Source organism: Felis catus, assembly GCF_018350175.1.
Source record: "Felis catus isolate Fca126 chromosome D2 unlocalized genomic scaffold, F.catus_Fca126_mat1.0 chrD2_random_Un_scaffold_79, whole genome shotgun sequence".
NCBI lineage: Eukaryota > Metazoa > Chordata > Mammalia > Carnivora > Felidae > Felis > Felis catus.
This window is the reverse complement of record NW_025408511.1, coordinates 44747-66709: the sequence shown is the minus strand read 5'-3', so window position 1 is coordinate 66709 and position 21963 is coordinate 44747. Positions and strand designations below refer to the sequence as shown.

Sequence of the window (21963 nt, the reverse complement as noted above, 5' to 3'; positions counted from 1 at the left end):
AACACCTCTGCGTACAAACTCAATCCCTTTGTTTCCAGGTGAGAGAGCAGCTACGTGTGGCACTGGAGGGGTGTAGTTTCGTAGAAGAAGAATTAGGGGCCACACGCAGAGTTCAGCTGCAGACATCATCCCAGGATTTGATTGGAGGGGGTTTCCTTTTTATCCATTGTTTTTAAAACAACATAGGAAGACTAGCCGTGGGGGCCCTCACATGTTGCTTCTCTTTCTGGCTTTCAAAGGTGCAGAGCCAGATGAAAGAGCTCCTGGCTACCCTGTGCACTCTCGTGGCCAAGCTGGAAGAAGACCTGGACATCTCAAGGAAAGACCTCATCCTTTGTAAAGCAATGAACACCATATTACAAAGAGATGTCCGTGAAGTGAGTGTCAGTTGAAATGGCCACGCCGTCGTCGAGCCAAACGTGGGGTGTTTGGTTTGGTCTTGCCCAGCGTGTCCTTCGTCTCCCACGGGTTTTGAACGTTTGGAGTTTGGTAGAAGTAGCAGCAGAATGGGACGTGACTCCGGGGCCCGGGCGGCTGCCTCCCCGTCTGCGTGGTGGAATCTGTCCTCCCTGGGCTCTCCCCTGCCGAGGCCTGGCCGGCAGGCGGCGGAGTGGCCTCGGGTGTGGAGTGTGGGCCACCTGAGCTTGGCCCATGCCGTGCTCTCGGTCCGTTTTGGGAACACACTCGGCACGTAGGAACCAGCGTGGTGCTGCCAGGTCGCTTCCGGGGGCACGACCGTGCAAGGGCGGCTCTGCCGAGGGGCCGTCACGGCCGCCTCTGCCGCCCTGCCCTCCTCCCAGGGGTTCCGTGCTCCTGGTCGTGGCGGTCAGAGTGAACGAGGGGCAGCCCGCTGGTCCTGGTGTAAGGTCATGGAGGAGTGCAGCCGCTTCTGCACGTGTGGTCGTCGATGGGAATCTGATCATTGTCACAGAAACTAGTAAGGGTAGGATGGTTTCTCTGTGCCTCCTCCTGTCACTGTGAGCTGCCCTTTGCGGACAGTCCCCGCACACCCCACCCCCAGCCCGGCAATGCCACCTCGGGAAGACCCTGTCAGACCCTCAAGGGTGTACGTGCACGAGCAGTCTGTTTAGTACCTTAGTGTGGGTGAGGTCGTGTCAGAATTTAAAACAAAAGTATTTGCAGAAATTCTATAACCCATTCAGTGAAGTTGTTGTTTGGCAAAGGTGGGGGGAGACCCCGTAGCAGAGTTCAATATGCAGAGAATTTAGAAAATCATTTCTTAGGACTCATCACTTTCACTCCTGAGACTGCTGACATATTGCTTAGTAAACACGGAGGGCTGGAAGAGGAATCTTTCGGGTGGTGGACAAGAAACGCAGGGCAGGACGTTCTGGTTCCATTTGCAGTGTCAGACACCATGGGATACAATGTTGTTACAGGGTGAGGCTACAGAAGATGACTTCCAGTTATATGAAAGGTGGAGTTTGGCTTCCATTTGTTAACACTGCTGCTTCAACTTTGTGGTAATTGGATGAGATTTCATCCACCTTTTCCCCGGGAAAAAGGATGGTTGTCTCATGGTGTGTGCCTCCAGAGGCAAGTCGCTGTTCTGTGGAAAGCTGAACGGTGTCCGGAGGCAACCGAGGTTGTGACTTCCGGGAGACTTTATTATCCGTTTGTCTTTGAACACATGGGAAAGAATAAGCCTGGGTAACTGGTCAGAATCCCGAGCAGCCTCCGCACTGTCGGCACAGAGCCTGACGCGGGGCGCCAACTCACAGAGCGGCACCGGCTGAGCCACCCAGGTGCCCCGAGGATGCTACTTTTCTGTTTGTTTGGAAAATGAGGATTTCGCCCGGTTTTTGTGTCTGCAGTGTCTTAATGTGTCGTACGCTAACTCTTTCCCTGTTTTCCCTCTGAAATACCTGCTGTAGGCCATGGCCCAGACGGAAGACATGCAAGACAGGATCACTACCCTTGAGAAGCGCTGCCTCAGGGCACAGCACGAAGCCACCTCTCTGCACGACCTCAAGGATAACCTTGAAAACGAGATCGCAAAGAAGGACTCTCTGCATCGACAGGTCGTTGGTTTCGTTGAACTTCATTCCACTTTTATTAATTACAAGTCAAGTTAAGGACCAAGTGTCAATGTCAAGGTTTTAGGATCTTAGAATCTTGTGTTGACCAGCAGGGTTACTTCAACGTCCAGGGTTTAATTCTTTTGAATTTTACGAAGCATGTTATGGGGCTCCCCTCCTTGATTCCTTCTTTGTCTTGTCTTACATGCACGTTACTCTGTTGCCTGTTAGCACTGTTTCCAAAGGAGCAGGGAGTGGCCGGGAATGTGGAGGCAGCTGGCCATTTTGGTTAGTACCTGAGATCGGGGGGAATGGCAGGTGCAGAAGCGTAGTCTGGCATGAGTATGTGAGACCCTGTGTTTTGGGAAGCCGCACGTCTCTTCCTTGGTTGTCTCAGGTCATCCGGCATTGAACAGGAAAACCACATCCAGCTTCTTGGAAACAGAGTGAGTTTGCCTGGTGTGTTTGTCAAATGTGTCAGTCGAACCAAAATGATAATCAAAGTGGAATACTAGGAAGCCATTAAAATGACATGGAGGAATGCTGTTTGAGAGCACGTAGGATGTTTCAAATCATGAGTGTAAAGGGCAGATCGCGAAATACTATGTGTACAGCATGTGATTTATTTTGGAGGGTTTTAAAGCATGATACGCGGTCTGTATATACACACAGAGCCATATGGACACAGAAGATGGAAGGAGTCTGTGGCAACACATGCTAACCTTGCAAAAACCTCACCTTGTACATGATTTTTAAAATGACTTTATATATTTTTAATGCTTATTTATTTTTGAGAGAGGGAGCCAGAATGAGAGAGAGAGAGCGAGCGAGCATGAGCAGTGGAGGGCCAGAGAGGGAGAGAGGGAGACACAGAATCCAAAGCAGGCTCCAGGCTCTGAGCTGTCAGCACAGAGCACGAGGCGGGGTTGACCCCATGAGCTATGAGATCATGACCTGAGCCGAAGGTGGACGCTTAACCGACTGAGCCACCTCGGCTTCCCTAAAAGTCCTTTAACAAAAAATCTCGTGTCTAAGTTTTCCATGTTGAAGTTTTCCACGTTTTTGGTCAAGAGGGAGAGTGTTCCCTCTTCCAAAAAGAACTCAACTGGCATCAGGCATGCTCTCAGAAGTTCTGTGCTGGCTGATGTGCCCACCTCAGAATGCCCTATGTAGCGAGCCCTCGGACCACAGTATAACTATGTTTACGAAGGGTTAGGACCGAACCCGTCTCTCCTTAACGGGTCAGGAAGAACGAGCAAGCTCCTCCAGAAGATGGGTTTTCTTTAATGTGTGGGAACTTTGTCTTTGGAAAGACTTCTTTGAAGATACCGAAGAAGAGCAAAGAGTTTGGCAAGACATGTTTTGCGTAGTGAAAGGAGGACCAAGGCAGTGGGTGACTCCTTGCAGAAAGGAAAGGTTCACTCTGAAGCACCTACCAAACTGTTGGCTTCAGTCAGAACTAACAGTAGATCTCTGCATTTAGATTTTGTTTCACTTTATTAAAAATGGAAGGGGAGAGAAGACTTGCTACACTTTGATGCTTTGCCTTCATTTCCTAGACTGCGGATCAAAACCGCCAGTTGCAAGAGCGCCTGGAGGTGGCGGAGCGGAAGCTGCAGCAGACCCCGAGGAAGGCCAAGTCGCTGCCCGAGGTGGAAGCCGAGCCGGCCCAGAGGGTGGCCACCCTCTGCAAGGTGGGGCCCCCGTTTCCTTCTGGGTCCCATGGTGGGAATGTCATTTTCAAGGCGGTCCGTTCTCGTATCTCATTTCTCACCGGTAACGTCGGCGTGCCAAAGTCCGCGAACCAGCTGAGATCTGTTTTCGGGGCTACTTTGTCTGAGATTGGAATGCTTTTCAAACGGCAGGCATCATCCCCAGTTTTGTTCCCTCCGGTTTTGTCCGACGTGTGCTGTTTGCCGTTGGCTGCATCTAAGACTCACTGCTTTTCAGAGTTAAGTCAGCGACTCAGAGCTCAAGATAGTAGCCTTGGGCAAGAGAAGGACAGGGGTGCCTGGCTGGCTCAGTCAGTGGAGCTTGGGACTCTTGGTCTCAGGGTCATGAGTCTGAGCTCCCCGTTGGGTGTAGAGCTTCCCGAAGGAAAAAAGAAAAAGCAAAAAAGCGTAGAATTTTTCCGAGAAATGAGAAAATCTTATCCTCTTTTAAACACAATCGTTTTTTTTTTATTTAAAAAATTCTTAAATGTTCATTTATTTTGAGACAGAGAGAGAGAGAGAGCGAGCCTTGGCACATACATGAGCAGGGGAGGGGCAGAAAGAAGGAGATAGAATGCCAAGTAGGCTCCATGCTATCGGCACAGAGCCTGACACAGGGCTCGAACGCCCAAACCTTGAGTTCGTGACCTGAGCTGAAGCCAAGAGTCAGAACCCGACTGACTGAGCCACCCAGACACCGTTGTAAGAAATAAATCTTTAAGGAATTCACTCGGAGGTTCCACATATAGAGTCGAGGAACGTGCCAGACACAGTCCCTGCCCTCCCAGCTCTCACAGCCCGCACCACCCACAGAGGAAGGCAGCAGTTGAAGAGGTAGTTTCCACACATGATGTGGTCGGTGCTGGGATCGAGTGATGCACACAGAACGAGGGAGCACATGACTGGGCAGCCAGTCCGTCCTTCCGGAACCGGGGCTGAGGGAACCTGTAGCAGGGAGCCTGTCGGTGCTTCTGTGTCACCGGTTCCAGTGCAGTGAGGGTCCCAGTGGGAAGGGGGGTGGGTTCGTCACGGGATAATGACCCTCAAGGCTGCCATCAAGTCGGGCAGGCGGCATTGGGCGCCCACAGGCCCAGGCTCCAACAGAGTCTCTCCTCCTTTGTGATCTGCATGTCAAGTCTCCGTTTCTTTTCTCACCTGTCCTCTCTCCTGTCCCTGGTCAGCCGTGTAGCCCGACCCTTTGTCTTTGGACACTGTGCTGCTGAGGAAGCTAAATTGTTGGAAGTAACTTCCCAGGTTAGGAAGGCAGCACGCCTGTTTGCTCTTTCCGCTTGCTGCTTCCTCCTGTCCGTGCTGAGTGGACAGGGGTGTCTCCCAGGGGACGAGGCACCGTCCAAGGATCCGGGACCCGGGGTGGGGACGAGACCATTGCCTACCCCCGGTCACCAGCATGGAAGCCCACTGCCTCCCACTGGGACGCATGAAGCCGGTAGGGACTGTGAGCAGGCGGAAGGCCGCTCACAGCCTGTCGTGCATAGGCCCAGCGTGTGGTGTGGGGCAGCCAGCTCTTCTGACCCCACTGTCGCCCACAGGCCGAGCAGAGGCATGGCAACATCGAGGAAAGTCTGCACCAGATGGAGGCCCAGCTGGAGGAAAAGAACCAAGAACTGCAGCGGGTACGTGTCCGGGCGGAGCAGCCGCGCACCTGGCAGTGGTTGAGGATGAGGCGCAGGCTGGGGGTGTGGGGGTAGGGAGTAGTCCCTTGTTTCCCACTTCTCCCCACGTGGACGCCAGGCCCCTCCTCGATCCCATCAGGGGTACAGTGCACTCTTGTGCGAGTTGGATGCTAGTGAACACTCCTAGCATATGGACAATGTTCTCTGGATGCTGGGGCCCCGTAGGCAATGCCGCTTAGGGGTGGAGGCACCCGCACAGCCCACCGTGCCCACCAGCTCATTAGCAGCTACTCACGGTTGACGCGGGACCTCGTGGGTGTCCCTTGGCCAAAGCGGATGTACTGGCCGGGGGTAGGGCAGCCTAGAGGAGGGGTCTCCTTCGTTAGGACATGACACCGAGGTCCTGAAATCAGGTCACGGGCCTGACCTTTGTCCCCACATCCTGAATTTCTACTTCAGATGTAAAGGCACAGGTCGGGGTAGATGTTCCTAAGAAGAGGAATAGCGTCATCGAGCCTTGACGAAAGGGAGGCCCGTGTCCCTTGAATCCCCTGAGATTTTTCCCTGCGGGAGCTGGTCGGACGTCAACATGAAACACCCAGGTGACAGAGCAGGCAGCAGCCTCCCCAACTTGGGAGGGTTTTGTTTTCACCAGAAACCTCAAAACACTCACCCTTAACCTACACCAGAAACTCGTGTGCTTGGCCCTCAGGGTCAGAGAATAAAACATCAGTTTCCGCGGAATGAAGGTTCTGATGCCAGCATGACGGCTCGTGTTGGCCGACCCCATCCTGCCATGTGTGCTCGCACACAAGCGAGCACAAACAGACGCTAGCCTCTTGGGCTGAGAATTCGACCTCACCTACTTAGAGAAGCACGTCATTGCTGTTAGGACTGCATGGTAGTTTCGAAGGACAGGTGTTGAGATAAGATTCTGTTATAACTGAGACAATTCCAAGGAAACTTTTAACCTGTTTTGCTTGAAAAATACTTGGGTGCCGATCCCTTCTTGTGGGGTGGCCAGGGTCTTTTCCAACTGATGGCCGTTGCTGGGTGTTAGGTGTGGTGGTCGTGCTTTCTGTTGCCTGCGCCCAAGGAAGAGGTGCCAGCAGGTGTGGCTTAGAGATGAGGAAGCCCGAGCCTGGAGGGACTGTCCATTGCCTAGCCTTGCCAAGCTAGGGCCGCGGACTCGGGCTGGTATGTTGTCTGGGGGCGCTGGGGGCTCCGCGGGGGGTTTGCACCAGGTGGGGCAGACGGGAGGGAAGGCCTGGTGGCTGGCTGCGCTCGCCCTAGGGCTGGGGAAGAGGCGCTGAGAACCCGGCGGGGCGGGCCCGGAAGGCAGGGGCTGCCTGATGGCCCTCGCTCGCTTCCACCCTCTTCCCAGGGAGCAGCCCAATGTGGTGTGGTGCCGAACTGCGAGGTGCCTTGCTGTGCGGGATGGAAGCCGAGGTGGGCGTGGGGCCAAGCCTGGAGCAGCCTTCAAGAGTCCCGGGATTGGAGAACGCCGGGGCTTGCGCCAGACAGTGTTGCCAGGGTGCACTTGCAGGGCCTCTGCCACCCGCCCCGGACCCGGGGCCTTGGCCCGCGGCGGAGGGCGGCGGCAGGCAAGCAGGCAGGCATGCAGGCAGGATGGCAGGCAGGCAAGCAGGGAGGCAGGCAGGCAGGCTGGCAGGCAGGCAAGCAGGGAGGCAGGCAGGCAGGCTGGCAGGCAGGCAAGCAGGCAGCCGCGTGCCTGGGTGAAGCGCTGCACCTGCTTGGCTTGGGACGGGTGGAGCAGGCTTTTGAAGCGCCCAGAAGCAGCCACTGGCCTGTTCGGCCATACCAGCCAGAAACCACCCGACCCGTCTTTTCTGGGAAGCTAAGCAGGGTCAGGCCAGGTTAGCACTTGGAGGGGAGCCGGCCTGGGAATACCAGGTGCCTTTTGCGTTTTAAGCCTGCGGCCTCCTTCGCCTCCCCTTTGGAGCCCTCCGCCCCTGCCCCCTCCCTGCCTGTGTCCCTGTCTCCCCAGGGAGCAGCGCTGCTGGGGCCAAACACACCCCAGCCTCTGCTTCCTCAGGCCCTCCCGGGCCAGCAAGGCGCCCTTGCCTGTGCCGGCCCCGCCCCGCCTCGCCCCCCCCACCCCGCCCCTTGCGCGCACACCCCAGGGCACTTCATTTTTTGTTTTTAATTTTTTTTTCAACGTTTATTTATTTTTGGGACAGACAGAGACAGAGCATGAACAGGGGTGGGGCGGAGAGAGAGGGAGACACAGAATCGGAAACAGGCTCCAGGCTCCGAGCCATCAGCCCAGAGCCTGACGCGGGGCTCGAACTCACAGACCGCGAGATCGTGACCTGGCTGAAGTCACACACTTTACAGACTGCGCCACCCAGGCGCCCCCCCAGGACACTTCAAAGGGGCACGCTCCCCACTCCCGGAACCCGGCCAAATCCCACTGCAGCCCCTGGAAGGCACCCCCCAGCTTTGCACCTTTCCTGACACACCACCCAAACCCGCACCCACTCCGAGGGGGGGTGCGGTGTGGGTGGAACCGGAGGCTGGCGCCTAGGAGCTTGAGGGTGGGGGCTGGGTGGGTGGATACAGGAACCCAGGAGCGGGCGGGAGGGGCAGCGCGACCCCAGACTCAGCATCCGCCACAGGCCTGGGCTCCCTGGGTCCTGGACCTCTTCCCTACCTCCAGCCCTCATCCCCAGGGCCCTGGCATTTCTCGAGGCCCAGCTAGGGCCGCGTACTCGGGCTGGTGATGTTGTCTGGGGGCGCTGGGGGCTCCGCGGTGGGTTTGCACCAGGTGGGGCAGACGGGAGGGAAGGCCTGGTGGCTGGCTGCGCTCGCCCTAGGGCTGGGGAAGAGGCGCTGAGAACCCGGCGGGGCGGGCCCGGAAGGCAGGAGCGGCCTGAGGGCCCTCGCTCCCTTCCACCCTCTTCCCAGGGAGCAGCCCAATGTGGTGTGGTGCCGAACTGCGAGGTGCCTTGCCGTGAGGGATGGAAGCCGAGGTGGACGTGGGGCCAAGCCTGCAGCAGCCTTCAAGAGTCCCGGGATTGGAGAACGCTGGGGCTTGCGCCAGACAGTGTTGCCAGGGTCCTCTTGCAGGGCCTCTGACACCTGCCCCGGACCCGGGGCCTTGGCCCGCGGCAGAGGGCGGCGGCAGGCAAGCAGGCAGGATGGATGGCAGGCAGGCAAGCAGGGAGGCAGGCAGGCAGGCTGGCAGGCAGGCAAGCAGGCAGCCGCGTGCCTGGGTGAAGCGCTGCACCTGCTTGGCTTGGGACGGGTGGAGCAGGCTTTTGAAGCACCCAGAAGCAGCCACTGGCCTGTTCGGCCATACCAGCCAGAAACCACCCGACCCCGTCTTTTCTGGGAAGCTAAGCAGGGTCGGGCCAGGTTAGCACTTGGAGGGGAGCCGGCCTGGGAATACCAGGTGCCTTTTGCGTTTTAAGCCTGCGGCCTCCTTCGCCTCCCCTTTGGCGCCCTCTGCCCCTGCCCCTTCCCTGCCTGCATCCCTGTCTCCCCAGGGAGCGGCGCTGCTGGGGCCAAACACACCCCAGCCTCTGCTTCCTCAGGCCCTCCCGGGCCAGCAAGGCGGCCTTGCCTGTGCCGGCCCCGCCCCGCCTCGCCCCCCCACCCCCCCCGCCTTGCGCGCACACCCCAGGGCATTTCATTTTTTTTTAAATTTTTTTTCAACGTTTATTTATTTTTGGGACAGACAGAGACAGAGCATGAACAGGGGTGGGGCGGAGAGAGAGGGAGACACAGAATCGGAAACAGGCTCCAGGCTCCGAGCCATCAGCCCAGAGCCTGACGCGGGGCTCGAACTCACAGACCGCGAGATCGTGACCTGGCTGAAGTCACACACTTTACAGACTGCGCCACCCAGGCGCCCCCCCAGGACACTTCAAAGGGGCACGCTCCCCACTCCCGGAACCCGGCCAAATCCCACTGCAGCCCCTGGAAGGCACCCCCCAGCTTTGCACCTTTCCTGACACACCACCCAAACCCGCACCCACTCCGAGGGGGGGTGCGGTGTGGGTGGAACCGGAGGCTGGCGCCTAGGAGCTTGAGGGTGGGGGCTGGGTGGGTGGATACAGGAACCCAGGAGCGGGCGGGAGGGGCAGCGCGACCCCAGACTCAGCATCCGCCACAGGCCTGGGCTCCCTGGGTCCTGGACCTCTTCCCTACCTCCAGCCCTCATCCCCAGGGCCCTGGCATTTCTCGAGGCCCAGCTAGGGCCGCGTACTCGGGCTGGTGATGTTGTCTGGGGGCGCTGGGGGCTCCGCGGTGGGTTTGCACCAGGTGGGGCAGACGGGAGGGAAGGCCTGGTGGCTGGCTGCGCTCGCCCTAGGGCTGGGGAAGAGGCGCTGAGAACCCGGCGGGGCGGGCCCGGAAGGCAGGAGCGGCCTGAGGGCCCTCGCTCCCTTCCACCCTCTTCCCAGGGAGCAGCCCAATGTGGTGTGGTGCCGAACTGCGAGGTGCCTTGCCGTGAGGGATGGAAGCCGAGGTGGACGTGGGGCCAAGCCTGCAGCAGCCTTCAAGAGTCCCGGGATTGGAGAACGCCGGGGCTTGCGCCAGACAGTGTTGCCAGGGTCCTCTTGCAGGGCCTCTGACACCTGCCCCGGACCCGGGGCCTTGGCCCGCGGCAGAGGGCGGCGGCAGGCAAGCAGGCAGGATGGATGGCAGGCAGGCAAGCAGGGAGGCAGGCAGGCAGGCTGGCAGGCAGGCAAGCAGGCAGCCGCGTGCCTGGGTGAAGCGCTGCACCTGCTTGGCTTGGGACGGGTGGAGCAGGCTTTTGAAGCACCCAGAAGCAGCCACTGGCCTGTTCGGCCATACCAGCCAGAAACCACCCGACCCCGTCTTTTCTGGGAAGCTAAGCAGGGTCGGGCCAGGTTAGCACTTGGAGGGGAGCCGGCCTGGGAATACCAGGTGCCTTTTGCGTTTTAAGCCTGCGGCCTCCTTCGCCTCCCCTTTGGCGCCCTCTGCCCCTGCCCCTTCCCTGCCTGCATCCCTGTCTCCCCAGGGAGCGGCGCTGCTGGGGCCAAACACACCCCAGCCTCTGCTTCCTCAGGCCCTCCCGGGCCAGCAAGGCGGCCTTGCCTGTGCCGGCCCCGCCCCGCCTCGCCCCCCCACCCCCCCCCCGCCTTGCGCGCACACCCCAGGGCATTTCATTTTTTTTTAAATTTTTTTTCAACGTTTATTTATTTTTGGGACAGACAGAGACAGAGCATGAACAGGGGTGGGGCGGAGAGAGAGGGAGACACAGAATCGGAAACAGGCTCCAGGCTCCGAGCCATCAGCCCAGAGCCTGACGCGGGGCTCGAACTCACAGACCGCGAGATCGTGACCTGGCTGAAGTCACACACTTTACAGACTGCGCCACCCAGGCGCCCCCCCAGGACACTTCAAAGGGGCACGCTCCCCACTCCCGGAACCCGGCCAAATCCCACTGCAGCCCCTGGAAGGCACCCCCCAGCTTTGCACCTTTCCTGACACACCACCCAAACCCGCACCCACTCCGAGGGGGGGTGCGGTGTGGGTGGAACCAGAGGCTGGCGCCTAGGAGCTTGAGGGTGGGGGCTGGGTGGGTGGATACAGGAACCCAGGAGCGGGCGGGAGGGGCAGCGCGACCCCAGACTCAGCATCCGCCACAGGCCTGGGCTCCCTGGGTCCTGGACCTCTTCCCTACCTCCAGCCCTCATCCCCAGGGCCCTGGCATTTCTCGAGGCCCAGCTAGGGCCGCGTACTCGGGCTGGTGATGTTGTCTGGGGGCGCTGGGGGCTCCGCGGTGGGTTTGCACCAGGTGGGGCAGACGGGAGGGAAGGCCTGGTGGCTGGCTGCGCTCGCCCTAGGGCTGGGGAAGAGGCGCTGAGAACCCGGCGGGGCGGGCCCGGAAGGCAGGAGCGGCCTGAGGGCCCTCGCTCCCTTCCACCCTCTTCCCAGGGAGCAGCCCAATGTGGTGTGGTGCCGAACTGCGAGGTGCCTTGCCGTGAGGGATGGAAGCCGAGGTGGACGTGGGGCCAAGCCTGCAGCAGCCTTCAAGAGTCCCGGGATTGGAGAACGCCGGGGCTTGCGCCAGACAGTGTTGCCAGGGTCCTCTTGCAGGGCCTCTGACACCTGCCCCGGACCCGGGGCCTTGGCCCGCGGCAGAGGGCGGCGGCAGGCAAGCAGGCAGGATGGCAGGCAGGCAAGCAGGGAGGCAGGCAGGCAGGCTGGCAGGCAGGCAAGCAGGCAGCCGCGTGCCTGGGTGAAGCGCTGCACCTGCTTGGCTTGGGACGGGTGGAGCAGGCTTTTGAAGCACCCAGAAGCAGCCACTGGCCTGTTCGGCCATACCAGCCAGAAACCACCCGACCCGTCTTTTCTGGGAAGCTAAGCAGGGTCGGGCCAGGTTAGCACTTGGAGGGGAGCCGGCCTGGGAATACCAGGTGCCTTTTGCGTTTTAAGCCTGCGGCCTCCTTCGCCTCCCCTTTGGCGCCCTCTGCCCCTGCCCCTTCCCTGCCTGCATCCCTGTCTCCCCAGGGAGCAGCGCTGCTGGGGCCAAACACACCCCAGCCTCTGCTTCCTCAGGCCCTCCCGGGCCAGCAAGGCGGCCTTGCCTGTGCCGGCCCCGCCCCGCCTCGCCCCCCCACCCCCCCGCCTTGCGCGCACACCCCAGGGCATTTCATTTTTTTTTTAATTTTTTTTCAACGTTTATTTATTTTTGGGACAGACAGAGACAGAGCATGAACAGGGGTGGGGCGGAGAGAGAGGGAGACACAGAATCGGAAACAGGCTCCAGGCTCCGAGCCATCAGCCCAGAGCCTGACGCGGGGCTCGGACTCACAGACCGCGAGATCGTGACCTGGCTGAAGTCAGACACTTAACCGACTGCGCCACCCAGGCGCCCCCCCAGGGCACTTCAAAGGGGCACGCTCCCCACTCCCGGAACCCGGCCAAATCCCACTGCAGCCCCTGGAAGGCACAGCCCAGCTTTGCACCTTTCCTGACACACCACCCAAACCCGCACCCGCTCCGAGGTGGGGGGCGGTGTGGGTGGAACCGGAGGCTGGCTCCTGGGGGCTGGAGGGTGGGGGCTGGGTGGGTGGATACAAGAACCCAGGAGCGGGCGGGAGGGGCAGCGCCACCCCAGACTCAGCATCCGCCACAGGCCTTGGCTCCCTGGGTCCTGGACCTCTTCCCTACCTCCAGCCCTCATCCCCAGGGCCCTGGCATTTCACGAGGCCCAGCTAGGGCCGCGGACTCGGGCTGGTGATGTTGTCTGGGGGCGCTGGGGGCTCCGCGGTGGGTTTGCACCAGGTGGGGCAGACGGGAGGGAAAGGCCTGGTGGCTGGCTGCGCTTGCCCTAGGGCTGGGGAAGAGGCGCTGAGAACCGGCGGGGCGGGCCCGGAAGGCAGGAGCGGCCTGAGGGCCCTCGCTCCCTTCCACCCTCTTCCCAGGGAGCAGCCCAATGTGGTGTGGTGCCGAACTGCGAGGTGCCTTGCTGTGCGGGATGGAAGCCGAGGTGGGCGTGGGGCCAAGCCTGGAGCAGCCTTTAAGAGTCCCGGGATTGGAGAACGCCGGGGCTTGCGCCAGACAGTGTTGCCAGGGTGCTCTTGCAGGGCCTCTGCAACCCCGGACCCGGGGCCTTGGCCCGCGGCGGAGGGCGGCGGCAGGCAAGCAGGCAGGCAGGCAGGCAGGCTGGCAGGCAGGCAAGCAGGCAGGCGCGTGCCTGGGTGAAGCGCGGCACCCGCTTGGCTTGAGACGCGTGGAGAAGGCTTTTGAAGCGCCCAGAAGCAGCCACTGGCCTGTTGGCCATTCCTGCCAGAACGCGCCCGACCCAGTCTTTTCTGGGAAGCTAAGCAGGGTCGGGCTGTGTTAGCACTTGGAGGGGAGCCGGCCTGGGAATCCCGGGTGCTGTCGCCTTTTGCCTTTTAAGCCTGGGGCCTCCTTCACCTCCCCTTTGGCACCTGCCGCAGCTCCCCCCTCCTTGCCTGGATCCCTGTCTCCGCAGGGAGCTGTGCTGCTGGGGCCAAACCCACCCCAGCCACTGCTCCCTCAGGCCTTCCGGGGCCAGCAAGGCGGCCATGCCTGTCCTGGCCCCGCCCCGCCCGCCCCCCCCCTCCCCCCCCTCCCCGGACCCGCACACCCCCGGGCCCTATAAAGGGACACGTTCCCCACTCCCGGGTACCGGCCGGCCGGGACACCCTTGCCCTTGCCCTTGCCCTGTTCTCCTCACAAGCATGTGCTCGTTCTTATGGCAATGACGACAGTCTTAAGTGGTGGTGTGGGAGGAAATCAGTCCAGTCCTGGTTTTGTAGAAGGAGAATGCAACGTTTTGTGTCTTTTCAAATAAATAACTGAAACATTCCCCCGAGCACAGGGCCCTGGATTGCAGTGAGATATCCGGCTACCCCCAAAACACCATTTACAGGCTCTATTCCCAGGCTGCAGCCAGCGTGATATGATGTCAAAAATATCTCTGAAGACTATCAGTGTCAAATAGCAAAAAGGAAAGAAACCAAACTCCTCATCTCTGTGAAACTATTGGTTTCTCAATAGCTAATTGGTTTGTTTATTTGTTTTTTATAGTTTTTGTTTTTTTTTATTTTTGAAAGAGACAGAAACAGCAAGAGCGGAGCAGGGGCAGAGAGTTAGGGGGAGACAGAATCCTAAGCAAACTCCCCACTGTCAGCACTGAGCCCAATGCAAGGCTCACATTCACCAAGTGTGAGAACACGACCTGTGCCGAAACCAAGACTCAGATGCTTCACTGACTGAGCCACCCAGTCGCCCCTGTTTTTAGAGTTTGAGAGAGAGAGAGAGAGAACGAGTGTGTATGAGGAGAAAGGGGCAGAGAGAAAGGAGCAAGAGGACCCAAAGCAGGCTCCACGCAGAAAGCAGCCAACCCACACTTTTTGTTACCTCTCAACTTGCAAAAATACCCATTTCGGGGAGCAGTGGGGTGGGAGAACCAGAAGGCACTACCACGAATCTTAGTGTTTTCATTACACAAAGTATAAGGATGTGAAAGAAAACACATCAGCAACATCTAAGGGACAGAATTTTCCCAGCATGGTTCCAGGGGCAAAAGGTCTACTTTCAGTATCAAATTGCATACAGCAAGGTGGCAACTATCCAAGTTATTGTAAAACACTTTTATACCCTTCAAACATAGGGACATTCAAATCAGACCGCTGTTAAACAGTTTCTACAAATTTGCATTCCCAGGGAACCAAAAGCCCGAGGGTTCCTACGGAATTGTGAGCAGTAACAGAAATAACGGCATTTCAACTGAAGTACAACTGACAGTGTGCCGGTCATGATCCTTATTATGAGTTCTGAGGAGACTAGATTGAGGCAGACGGAAAGAGGAACCAACGGACAAGTCCGGGGACTGAAGGGGAAACAGCCTCTAGCGGGAAGGTGCCCTGTGGGCCCAGTGTGGACGTGAGGCACGCCGCTCCAGACCTCGTAGGCACACGGGCCCTGAAGGGTGGCCACATGCTTTGCCTGCTGTCCAGTGTGCGCCTGCTGCCCCTCTGCAGAGGCCATGGGGACAGACCCCTCCCGGTACCGTGGAGCACCCACCTGGGAGGTGGCTGGACTCGGCCAGCAAAAGGCGAGGAGGAAAGTGTGAAGTCACAATTACATTCAGAACACTCGACGTGACACACAAGAAAGGACCTTAAGGGCCGCAGTGAGGAGGGTAGAGTGGCCTCAAGGAGGAGCGTGTAGCGGTAGGAGAGTCAAGGGTATTCGGTGGGACCTGGCGGGTCTGTGGAAAGGCCTGCAAGCCCCGGAACATTCAGTATGGGGCGAGCACAGCCAAGGATGGCTAACGCGTGTTCTCAGAGAGGCCACACCCCTCGGACATCTGCTCGGTGCTTGGTCTGTTTCTCAACTGACATTTCTTTTTTAAGCATAATGGGATTCACCAAATCAAGTTTTAATAAACCGTGTGCAACCTAATGTACCTGTGGGGAATTGGTCTGTTTCCAGAAACTCTCAGATGCCGAAGGCTTGCCCAGCTTTGGTGGGGAAAAAACAGAATCCTAGACGTAAAACGCAGGGAAGCACTTTGTTGTTCCAAACCTCACACTTAACACTAAGGACTAGGAAGTGCAGAAACTAAAGATCAGCCAGCAAAGGTTCTGAACAGGAAGACACAGAATGACCTAACTATGCCCTGACAGAAAGGAGAAGGGAAGTCTTACTCCACAGAAAGAAACTATGTATCCTTCACAGCAGTAAACGATGGGCCCTGGCGGGAGAGACAGTACAGGAAGAGGAAATCCCAGCGATTGTCAGCTGTGCCCTCCACACAAGGCCCACGGGTCAGGGCGTCCATCCCTTGACCCAATGGCCATAAGCTCTCTGTGGCGGGGAGGGAAGGAACCATCCCAGAGTCGCCTGAGCTATGAGGGATCTTGTGCCAGAGCCTCCTGAGGTGGCCTCGTGAGGGCTGCTTCGGAATCTGTGTCTTCTCCTGTCTCTGCCCCTCCCGTGCTCATGCTCTGTCTCTGTCTCTCAATAATAAACAAACATAAAAAATTTAAAGAAAAGCTACAAAAGGAGAATGAGGTCCACTCTTTAAACTTGTTCACAAACACATGTAAAAAGTTGATTTCCGTAAGAACACTACGACCTTTATTAGAGTCGCACTATGTTCTTTCCAGGGTCTCGCGCCTTCCTTCTGGGTGCACACCCAGCACCCTGCCCCGCGGTGGGAGCCCAGTGCTTCCTGATTGGTCTTCTGAGAGTTGTGGTGCCAGGGAGCTCAGGGTGTGCGTGGGGCAGGGGTGGGGGGAGGACGTGCCCAGGTCCCCCCCGCCCAGGCTTGCCGCGGCCTCAGCTCCCAGGTTCTGCGGGTCACTCCAGGCAAGCTGCCCAGGCCCCCAGGACTAGGCTCTGATAGAGCCCACGCACTGAGGACACCCACGATGCCTAGCTGTAGTAGGTGGAAGAGCACACTAATATTCAAGCAGATAAGCAGAAGTTAGGAGTCATCTTAGATCATTGAAGCCTGAGCGGGCCACAGCCTGGTTACATGCGAAGTCGGCCATTCTCCACCATTGTTCACATTCCAGTCAAAGAGCCTCCCTCGGCGCCATCGCCGAGGGGCTGGGGCAGGTCAGCATGTCACGGACTGACGACCAGCTGCATCTTCTTTGGCTGCATAGAGGACAGAGAGGAAGTGACCCAGAAGTCTGCAGGGAGAGTCTCTGCTGACCCAGCAGCTAAGTCGCAAATGTCCTTTGGTCTACATTGTTTTCTCCAAGAAGGTGCCTTCCTAAAGTTTTGTCATCATCCAGAAATCAAGACTGATTGGAAATTAAAAAACAAAAGTGTATACTAAACTTACCAGCCCTTTAAAGGGCAGACCTCGCTCTGCAATTTTGTTTACAGGTATTTACCCACATTCCTGACAGCCATCGGGCCCCCTGCCCAGAAGGCAGCCCCAGGGGGTAAAGGGAGACAGGGCCACACTTGTGCCAGCACCCTGACCGGGCACAAGTCAGCAGAGTCCTGGGCTGCCTGGGCCTGCTCCACTGTCTATGTGAAATCACCTTCCTGCCATAGAAGATACTACCTTTTCGTTTTCCAAATAGTCTTTAAGCTGCAGACAGTGCCACACGCTGGGACAGTCCCACAGCACCCTTGCCCTTGCCCTGTTCTCCTCACGAGCATGTGTTCGTTCTTATGGCAATGACGACAGTCTTAAGTGGTGGTGTGGGAGGAAATCAGTCCAGTCCTGGTTTTGTAGAAGGAGAATGCAACGTTTTGTGTCTTTTCAAATAAATAACTGAAACATTCCCCCAGAGCACAGGGCCCTGGATTGCAGTGAGATATCCGGCTACCCCCAAAACACCATATACAGGCTCTATTCCCAGGCTGCAGCCAGCGTGTTATGATGTCAAAAATATTTCTGAAGACTATCAGTGTCAAATAGCAAAAAGGAAAGAAACCAAACTCCTCATCTCTGAAACTATTGGTTTCTCAATAGCTAATTGGTTTGTTTATTTGTTTTTTATAGTTTTTGTTTTTTTTTATTTTTGAAAGAGACAGAAACAGCAAGAGCGGAGCAGGGGCAGAGAGTTAGGGGGAGACAGAATCCTAAGCAAACTCCCCACTGTCAGCACTGAGCCCAATGCAAGGCTCACATTCACCAAGTGTGAGAACACGACCTGTGCCGAAACCAAGACTCAGATGCTTCACTGACTGAGCCACCCAGTCGCCCCTGTTTTTAGAGTTTGAGAGAGAGAGAGAGAGAACGAGTGTGTATGAGGAGAAAGGGGCAGAGAGAAAGGAGCAAGAGGACCCAAAGCAGGCTCCACGCAGAAAGCAGCCAACCCACACTTTTTGTTACCTCTCAACTTGCAAAAATACCCATTTCGGGGAGCAGTGGGGTGGGAGAACCAGAAGGCACTACCACGAATCTTAGTGTTTTCATTACACAAAGTATAAGGATGTGAAAGAAAACACATCAGCAACATCTAAGGGACAGAATTTTCCCAGCATGGTTCCAGGGGCAAAAGGTCTACTTTCAGTATCAAATTGCATACAGCATACAGCAAGGTGGCAACTATCCAAGTTAGGTGCACTGCCAGTGTCTTTAAACACAGGACACCATTCACTCCGTGTCCCCATGGATTTGGCTGGGACCTATTGCTCTCAAACCTTGTTTGATCCGTGAGGAGGAGTAAGGCCATTTTAACACATTCGAGGGGGTGGCTCCCTACCTGGGAACTGAATTGAAGGGATTCAGACTTGGTTTTGCATTTGGTGAACTTGAGGCCCGGAATTGAAGGTGTTCTTGAAACACGGTGTTCCTTTTGCCTCTCCCGCCAGCTGCTGCTGGAACATTTGGAGTTCCTCGTCTCCAGGCACGAGAGAGCTCTTCAAAAAACCATCATCGGGCGACAGGCGAAGACTCCGGCCGGCGTGTCCAGTGAGGCAGAGGTGCTCAAGGTCCTCAACTCCATATTGGAGAAGGACAAAACGGAGGATGAAACGATGTGCCTAACCACGGCGGTTCTCGACTTGTGCACATGCTGTGCGTTATCAGGCATACATTGCGTGTTTGTGTGACTGGAGTTTCCTTTTAAGCTCCTTGAATTCTTGTAAGAAGACGGGTCTGTTTGGTGAAAAAGCCGTGGTTGCTGGAAATGCTGTGTGTATCGATTGGCTAGTACAACTTGCATAATGTAATTTAATTCAGGGAATATTTGTCTCCAATGTAAAATTGAAAGCGGTTAACAAGCACGTTTGTCAACACAAGCATCCGTGAAAAACCTTACCACCTTTCTATCATGTTATTTGAGGCACAGGGGATCTTAGGGTCACTGTATAGTAAGGACTAATGAAACACCTCTGCGTACAAACTCAATCCCTTTGTTTCCAGGTGAGAGAGCAGTTACGTGTGGCACTGGAGGGGTGTAGTTTCGTAGAAGAAGAATTAGGGGCCATACGCAGAGTTCAGCTGTAGACATCATCCCAGGATTTGATTGGAGGGGGTTTCCTTTTTATCCATTGTTTTTAAAACAACATAGGAAGACTAGCAGTGGGGGCCCTCACATGTTGCTTCTCTTTCTGGCTTTCAAAGGTGCAGAGCCAGATGAAAGAGCTCCTGGCTACCCTGTGCACTCTCGTGGCCAAGCTGGAAGATGTTGTCTGGTGATGTTGTCTGGGGACGCTGGGGCTCCGGTTGGCGTTTGAGCCAGTTGGGGCAGAAGGGAGGGAATGGCCAGGTGGGGGGCTGGCAGGCAGGCAGGCAGGCAGGCAAGCAGGTGCATGGGTGAAGCGCGGCACCCGCTGGGCTTGGGACGCGTGGAGCAGGCTCTTGAAGGGCACAGAGGCAGCCCCTGGCGTCTTTGGCCATACCAGCCTGAACGCGCCGGACCCCGTCTTCTCTCGGAAGTTAAGCAGGGTCGGGCCGGCTTAGTACTTGGATGGGAGACCGCCTGGGAACACAGGGTGCTGTAGGCTTTTGCCTTTTGCCTTGGCCTCCGTGACCTGTCCTTTGGCGCCCGCCGCTCCCCCCCTTCCCTCCCTGTGTCCCTGTCTCCCCAGGGAGCACGGCTCCTGGGGCCAAACACATCCCAGCCAGTGCTCCCTCAGCCCCTCCCCGCCAGCAAAGCGGCCTGGCAGGGCCTGGTTCCGCCCCGCCCCCCCCTCCAGGGCCCCGCCCCCCCCCCCCCGCACACCTCACCGCACTTCACAAGGGGCACGCTCCCCGCTTTCCGCCTTGGCCAAATCCCACTGCACCGACTGGAAGCCACAGCCCAGCTTTGCACCTTTCCTGACACACCACCCAAACCCGCACCCGCACGGAGGGTGGGGGGTGCGGTGTGGGCGGGCCCGGAAGCTGGCGCCTGGGCGCTGGAGGGTGGGGGCTGGGTGGGTGGATACAAGAACCCAGGAGCCGGCGGTTGGGCGGGCGGGAGGGGCAGCGAGACCCCAGACTCGGACTCCATCACAGGCCTCGGCTCCCTCGAGCCCTCATCCCCAGGGCCCGTGGCATTTCACGAGGCCCAGCTAGGGCAGCGTACTCGGGCTGGTGATGGTCTCTGGGGGCGCTGGGGTCTCCGGGGTGGGTTTGCACCAGGTGGGGCAGACGGGAGGGAACGGCCCCTGGCTGGCTGCGCTCGCCCTAGGGCTGGGGAAGAGGCGCTGAGAACCCGGCGGGGCGGGCCCGAAGGCAGGAGCGGCCTGATGCCCCACGCTCACTTCCACCCTCCTCCCACTGAGCAGCCCATCGTGGTGTGGTGCGGTGCGGTGCGGGGCTGCGAGGCGCGGTGCGGTGCGGTGCGCTGCGGATGGAAGCGGAGGCGGGCGTGGGGCCAAGCAGGGAGCAGCCTGCAAGAGTCCCGGGATTGGAGAACGGCGGGGCTTGCGCCACAGCGGGTTGCCAGGGTCCTCTTGCGCAGCCTCTGCCACCAGCCCCGGGGCCCGCGGCGACAAGCAGGCTGGCTGGCAGGCAGGCATTCAGGCGCGTGCGTGGGTGAAGCGCCGCACCCGCTTGGCTTGGGACGCGTCGAGAAGGCTCTTGAAGCGCCCAGCGGCCGCTGCTCACCTCTTCGGCCATAGCAGCCTGAACGGGCCTGAGCCGGTCTTCTCTGGAAGCTAAGCAGTGTCGGGCCTGATTAGCACCTGGATGGAAGAAGGCCTGGGAATACCGGGTGCTGTAGGCTTTTGCTTTTTGCCTTTGGCCTCCTTCAGCTCTCCTTTGGCGTCCGCCGCCCCTCCCCCCTCTCTGCCTGTGTCCCTCTCTCCTTAAGGAGCTTGGCTCCTGGGGCCAAACACACCCCAGCCACTGCTCCCTCAGCCCCTCCCGGGCCAGCAAGTTGGCCTGGCCTGGTTCGGCCCTGTCAGGCGTGGCTGGCACACCCCACCGCAAGTCAGAAGGGGCATGCTCCCTGCTTCCCGCTCCCCTTATCAGGCCAAATCCCTCTGTAATGGCTGGAGGCCACTCCCCAGCCTTGCAATTTCCCTGACACACCACCCACAGGTGCAGGGAGGAGGAAGAGAGGGCGGGGTGCGGTCTCGGTAGGGGTTCGGATGTTGGAGGTTTGGGGTGGGGCGTGTTTATACAAGGACCCAGGAGGGGTGGGAGGCGCAGCGAGATCTCAGATATGGACTATGCCCCAGTCCTGGGCTCCCTGGGTCCTCTACCTCTGCCCTGCCTCTCAGCCCTCATCCCCAGAGCCCCTGGCATTTCACAAGGCCCATCTACGGTATTGGGCTTGGGCTGGTGAGATTCTCTGGGGACGCTCGGGGCTTCCGTTTGGTTTTGAGCCAGGTGGGGCAGACAGGAGGGAATGGCCAGTTTTTGGTTTGCGCTTGCCCTCTTGGTGGGGAGGAGGGGCTGAGAATCTGCTGGGCTGGAAGGCAAGGCTGGTCTTATGCCCCTTCTTCAGCGTCCTGGTTCCAAATTAGCAGCCTTCTTTTTTTTTATGGGTTTGACAGAGGTGTGTTTCCTTCCTGGGTCAGCCAGTAACATATGTACTTTTCAGCCCAGTGATAGAGTGTACAGTTTCAACTTGTAATGGTTTGTTGAAACTATCGATTATTGGACTAAGTGAATTATGTCAGTCAGAAATATACAAGTACCATGTAATATTGTAATCATTCACGGGTTAGAAGTAAAGAATCACCGGAAATAAGAGAGCGAGATCGTGAGGAAGAGACAAAGTGAGAGAGTGAGAGCGAGTAGAGTATCAAGTAACAGACCCTAACTATGATAATAGTTTGATAGTACTAGAGGGAAGGTGGTTGCTGGGGTAGTTTTTGCACCACGTGAAGGAGATTGAAATGTGTACCTGCAAAAATGCACACTGGGTAATTTTTGGACCCTGAAACTACTTAACTCTTTGTATTAACCTTTTGAAATCAAAGAGACTACAAAAAATGCAACTTGAAAAAGAAACAAAATGAAATTAGTACCTGTCCAGTCGTTTAGTAGGTGAATTGCATGAGATTGTAGTTATGGCACCCTTGCCAGGACTGCTGTGGGTTCTGAACTACGTTGGGGGGGGCACGTGGGTGGCTCAGTGAGTTGAGTGTCCGACTTGGGCTCAGATCATGATCTCGCTGTGTGTGAGTTCGAGCCCTTTG

General features: G+C 57.7%; 1 pseudogene; it reads left to right on the top strand.

Annotated features, from left to right (window-relative positions):
• Nucleotides 1-19216: 19216 nt before the first annotated feature.
• On the top strand, nucleotides 19217-19335 carry LOC123383612 (annotated as a pseudogene).
• Nucleotides 19336-21963: the final 2628 nt, after the last annotated feature.